Source organism: Pan troglodytes, chromosome 3 (assembly GCF_028858775.2).
Source record: "Pan troglodytes isolate AG18354 chromosome 3, NHGRI_mPanTro3-v2.0_pri, whole genome shotgun sequence".
Classification (NCBI taxonomy): Eukaryota; Metazoa; Chordata; class Mammalia; order Primates; family Hominidae; genus Pan; species Pan troglodytes.
Genome location: NC_072401.2, coordinates 61080522 through 61086963, shown reverse-complemented (window position 1 = coordinate 61086963; position 6442 = coordinate 61080522).

Genomic DNA, 6442 nt, shown 5'->3' with positions numbered 1-6442 from the left:
ATTGCATTAAAACTGTGTAGCCTGAGCACCATGATGACATGTTCTTAGGGTCTCTGGAGGGATATATCACAGGCCATTACTCACTCATATTTGGCTCAGAATAAACCTCTTTAAATATTTTAAAGTGTTCGACTCTTTTCATCAATAACAAGTTGACACTTGAACATGTGGGGCCTCAGACAAAACTCAGGACACCATAAAACTTGCCTGAACTTGAAGCTAAGGTAGCAACAGAGGCCCACTGAATGCCTCTCCAATTTTGAGCTTCTTCTCCAGTGGAACTGGTATGTCCTCTTGAGTCCTGGATCTCCTTTTGGTATATAGTCCTTGATTTATTCTGAACATTTTTTCTTTTTTTCTTCTTGGAGGTTGTCTTTTAGAATCCTAATTATACTTCAGGAGTTCATTCTAAAGGGTCCTCTCCATTGCCTTTTTTCCCAAAGATAAGCTCAAATGGCTTCTCTGCACTTTTGTATGAGAAGCTGAACTATTATTTTCACAGATAAATGAGAGACCAGAGACTGAGCACCTCAGCTCTGAAGAGAAAGGGCATTTTACTCCTCCCAGCCAAGGGGGCCCACTTGGAATGTCTGGGGTGTTAAAACTTCATGATGTATAGTGGCCAAACAGAGAACCCCTGCCAACACAACGAGTTTAAAAAAGCTCATCTAGAAAATGCATGTAAGAGCTGATCACTCAGTGTTTTGAGCCCTCATGGAGGTGATAGATGTCTGGAGAGAGAAATTAATGAGAGAAGAGAAAATAAGGAACCAGTTAGGCAAATAGTTTGGACAAGTTTCTTGGTAGAAGTCCTCCCCCAAAAAATAACAGTGTGGAAGAAATCAAGCTGCAAGCGCAGATAAGGAAGCAAAGTCCAAAGCCTTTGTCTTCTGTGCAACAAGTGAGCTCTGCCTGTACATGGTGGCCTTCAGTGATCACATACCTTTTATTTTCAGGCATACTCGTATAAAGGAACTTGCACAGAGTGCTTGTCTAAGACAGACCTGTAGCTGTATACATAAAGAAAGTTACACAGAACCAGACACATCCGCAGTGACACATACCAAATAAGCAAAATAAAACAACATGCAGTAAGTCAGGCTAAGGACCTGCGTGCACACTAGAGGGAAGAAGTGGAGCTAACAATAATTTGTATATATGCAAACAAGACATCCAATCCTAACCAGTTTTTCATGTCTTACGCAAATGAAACACTCTGCCCCATTAGCTTTCTTTTTTTTTTTTTTTTATAAGAGTCTTTGCATTCAACTGTGAAAGGACAACCCTTTCCAGAACTCCTGGTAATACCTCAAACAACAAAACTGCTCCAGTGACCCTAGTCTGCTTTACTGTAAAAAGTAAAGTAGCGGTGCCTCTTCAAAGACTTTCCTCCTCATCTAATTGAGAATAAATAGTAACTTGTCTTAGAAGCAAAATTTATTCAAAGACCTATGCTAACATTCTTAAATATCCACAAGCCGTAATAAAGAAATCAATGTACTTTATGTTCTTAGCTCCCACAATTTAGCCTAAATATTTGCCCTGGCATGCTTGCACTGGTCCAAAAAAGCGTTAGGTCATAGACTTGTCCTATTGCTTATTTGAAGGTGTTTTTACCTTTCTCAGCATTCCACAAGTTACTTCCACCTTCCTTTGTTCTCCTCTGCCTTTGCCTCTTTTAAAAAGTTCTAAGTTGCTAGCCAATCAGGACAAACACAGAATATGAGGTCTTATTCCTTCCAGTAGAAACAGGACACAGCAGTAAGGTGGATGCATCAAGTTATAAATGACCCTGTATCCTCTGTTTGGTGTACTTTCATGACTAAACTGCTGGTGAGTGCACCCTTTTTGCAGAAAGGAAAAAAAAAAAGAAAAAAAAATGGCCTTGCTGAAGAAATTAAATTTATGTTCAAGTGCTATTTCTTTTCTTTACGGCACTGAAGAACAAGCATTTCAAAGATTCACTAAGACGTGTGAGAAGGCAGAAACAACTCAACGTTAAAACATGTGGAGTCTCACTTACAATCAGCACACATTGATGCACCACACAAAAAACCCTAGGACACAGTTTGGTTCCTCCTTTTAAGAAAAAAAGTGGGAAAATATATAAGAATGAGGAAAGACAAGGACAAAACTCTTTTGGGGCAATTTTTTGGTTTCATGCGGCTCCCATTTGCAAGCATTTGTGTAAAATGGAGAAGTTTGGGGGCCTTCCCAGTCTAATGATTTAGGACCACCCCCTTACTGCTGTCTTATCATTAGTGTTTTCAGAAGATCTGGTTGTTTAAAAGTGTGTAGCAGCTCCCCCCAACTTCCTCCTGCTCCAGTCAGGCAGGACATGTTGGCTTCCCCTTCACCTTCTCATAATTGTAAGTTTCCTGAGGTCTCCTCAGCCATAGTACCTATACAACCTGGGGAACTGTGAGTTATTTAAACCCCTTTTTTTCATAAATTACCCAATCTTGAGTAGTTCTTTATAGCAATATGAGAACAAATGTGAGAACAAAGTAATACAGAAGATGTGAGAACAATGTGACAGCAAACTGATACAGAAAACTAGAGAGGTGGGGCATTGTTATAAAGATACCTGAAGATGTGGAAGCAACTTTGGAGCTTGGTAATGGGCAGAGGTTGGAACAGTTTGGAGGGCTCAGAAAAAGACAGGAAGATGAGGAAAAGACAGGCAGATCCACAGGGCCAGAGCTGCCCAAAGCCTTGAGAGCCCTCCCATTGCACTGGTGTGCCATAGATGTGAGACATAGAGTCAAAGGAAATTATTTTGGAGCTTTAAGATTTAATGAGGGCCCTGCTGGGTTTAGGAGTTGCCTGGGGCCTGTAGCCCCTTGATTCTGGTCAACTTTTTCCTTTTAAAATGGGAACATTCACTCAGTTGCTGTATCCCCATTGGATCTTGGAAGTAACTCTCTTGTTTTTTATTCTCCAAGCTCATAAGTGGAAGGGACTTGCCGTGTCTCAGATTAGACTTACTATTTGGACATTTTGGGTAATGCTGGGATGTGTTAAGACTTTGGGAGTCTGTGGAGAAGGCATGATTTTGTTTTAAAATGTGAGAAGGACATGAGATTTGGGAGGGTTCAGGGCTAGAATGATACAGTTTGGCTCTATGTTCTCACCCAAATCTCATGTTAAATTGTGATATGTTTCAGCTGTGTCACCATCCAAATGTCATCTTGAATTGTAGTTCCCATAATCCCCATGTGTTTTGGGAGGGACCCAGTGGGAGGTAATTTAATCATGAGGGTGGTTATTCCCATGCTGCTATTCTCATGATAGTGAGTGAGTTCTCATTAGATCTGATGGTTTTATAAGGGGCTTTTCCCCCTTTTGCTCAAAGGACATGTTTGCTTCCCCTTCTGCCATGATGGTAAGTTTCCTGAGGCCACGCCAGCCATGCTGAACTGTGAATCCATTGAACCTTTTTTCTGTATAATTTACCCAGTTTTGGGTATGTCTTTATTAGCCGTGTGAGAATTAACTATTACAAATTGTTTTCTTCAGTGCTAGAGGTGGAGGCTGGTAGGAGGTGATTGAATCATGGAAGTGATTTCTAATGTTTTTGCACCATCTTCCTAGTGTTGTCTTGTGATACAGCTCTCATGAGATCTTGTTGTTTAAAAGGGTGTATCACCAAACCCCATCTTCATGCTGCTCCAGGAATGTAGGATATGTTGGCTTCCACTTTACCTTCTTGCATGATTATACGTTTTTTTAGGCCTCTTCAGTCATGCTACCTATACACCCTGTGGAATGTGAGTCAATTAAACCTCTTTTCTTCATAAATTACCTACTCTCAGGTAGTTCTTTATAACTATGTGATAATGGAATATCAGACTTTCTAGGGCTCCAGATAGTTACATATTATGTTCTGTTTTGCACATTTTAAACTGATGGCCAAATTACACTAAGTGAAAATTTAGACCCAAAGGTTTACATGTAACTATAAAGTTTTTATGTTCTCTATTTTTCTATTTTTTTCTACCTGCTTTATATCTACTGCTAGTTTTCTACTGAGGAAAAAAAAATCACTTTTTGGCTAGAACCATTATTTTGGGTTTTTTTTCTTCTTCTTATTATTATTTGTAAACCAGTGAGTTTGTATCAATATCTCATGTCTGGAGTTCTAAAGTAAAAGCTGTAGAATCTTTGTATGAGGGTGTTTGTGTCTGTTTATCTGTACATACGTGTATTTTTTATGTGTTATAGCTATAAGGAACCAAATAAAATTAAAGTTAAGGAGATCTCAGAAATTAAGGAAATAATAAACCTAATGGCTTTTCAAGTCTATGTGAATTAAGTAAAATTTTTAATGAAAAAACTAGCTTTGAAATTATTGGTAAACTAACATTAGAGATGTCTTAAGAATTGTTAGCATTTTTCTTTCCACTTATTGATCAAGTGGTTTCATACTTATTCTTGCCAAATATTTTTGTTTCCTGCCAAATATTGTAAGGTGCCAAAATTTGGCATAAGGTTTATAAAACTGTGAACCCAGCACCAAACTAAATGATCTTTGCTTGTGTAATTTTTAGTAAAGAAAACATTTAATATTATTGGCTTAATGAGAGCAACTAAATCCTGAGTTATTGGAAAAATACCCATATATTTAACCTTAAGTTTCTTAGGTAAATACCTGAAATTCATAGGGTATAAACATAGTTAAAAAAATAACTAAGGGATGACTGTTACACTTTTTATAAATAATCTAGGCAAACTATTAAATACATTTATTATATGACTATGATAAAATGAAAGTCATATAATTTGGAATCTAAAGCTATATTAAATAATAGATATTTGTTAAATGTATGGGTAATTTTTGATTTCAAAAATTATAAGGAAACTTTAAAAAATGTTTTCTTATTAAAAGACAATTATTTTTTCTAGTTCAACAGTTATTTAAAGTGTATATATTATACAAGGCAAAAGAAACTAGGGAATAAGAGATATTTAAAGAAACATACATATAAAAAGGTACCTTTGGTAAGAAAGATTACACGAAAACAAATCTTGTATTGTAAATTTTTGTTCTAAAATAAAATAACAGGTTGTTGAAGAAGATGGATGTTTAAGACAAACCCCAAAGCCAAGTATGTTATGAGTAATCTGTGTAAGTCATAGTAAGTTTAGTAAAATGAAATTTATTTTAAATACATATATGAAATATATATGAGTAAGTTGGCTATAATTAAAAAGAGATTATAATAGTCTTTCTGGTAATTGGACTTTAATATTAAAATTAAACTAATACAAAACTAATGAATTGGTTATAAAAATTATATTAAAATATTGAGTTAATGCAAGAATATTTCATTTTTTAAACTGTGTAATCTGATTAGTAGAAGTTTAGTTTCTGCTATATCCTGCTGCTTCAGCTCTTCCTTCCTTTTGAGAAGGCCTGGGATGGTAACTCTCTCCTTAAACCTTTGTTAAATCCTGTAATATTTCTTTTTATTCATAGTCTGAAGTAAGGGAGACTGTTTTTGAAAACAGACAAATGAAAAACATTTTTTGGATCTGCCTGCCCAGACCAGCTCAGTTGTGGAGACCCTTACCCAGTGGCACTAGAGGAATTAAAGACACAAACACACAGAAATATAGTGTGTGGAGTGGGAAATTAGGGGTCTCACAGGATTCAGAGCTGAGAACCTGGAACAGAGACTTACCCACATATTTATTGACAGCAAGCCAGTGATAAGATTTACTAAAAGTATTGCTTATGCGAAATAAAGTAATGGGCCGAAACAAAGGGATGGGCTCTGGCTAGTTATCTGCAGCAGGAACATGTCCTTAAGGCACAGATCACTCATGCTATTATGTGTGCTTTAAGAATGCCTTAAGCACTTTTCTGCCCTGGGTGGACCAGGTCTTCCTTGCCCTCATTCCAGTAAACTGATAACCTTCCAGTGTGGGTGTCATGGCCATCACAAGCATGTCACAGTGCTGCAGAGACTTTGTTTATGGCTTTGTTAAGACTTTGTTTTGGGGTCAGTTTATGGCCAAACTGGGGGGCCTGTTCCCAACATCTGCCTTTGTCTGTATCTCTGTTATATTTATATATTACTTGTGTCATGTGGAAGTGATATTTCAATATCAAAATATATGAAAGAGCTCTAATCAATTGACTTAAAGAAAAGTTAAGTGCTTATCACACTAACAAAAGCTAGCTTGGATACCTTTGAGTTCACATGACTATAGTTGTATTTGGTAACATTAATTTGGAAAATTTAATCTCAAAATTCTCTCTAATAGTATAAAATCTGAGTCACGTTATGTTAAATTAAGTAACCCTCAGTATGGTCACTGAGAATTTATGTCACTGAGAGTTAAAATAGTTAAAATAGTTAAAATAGTTAGAATACAAAGGTTTTTTGGGTGAGGTTTATAAAAACAGAAGGATGGGTCAGGTGTGGTGGCTCATGCC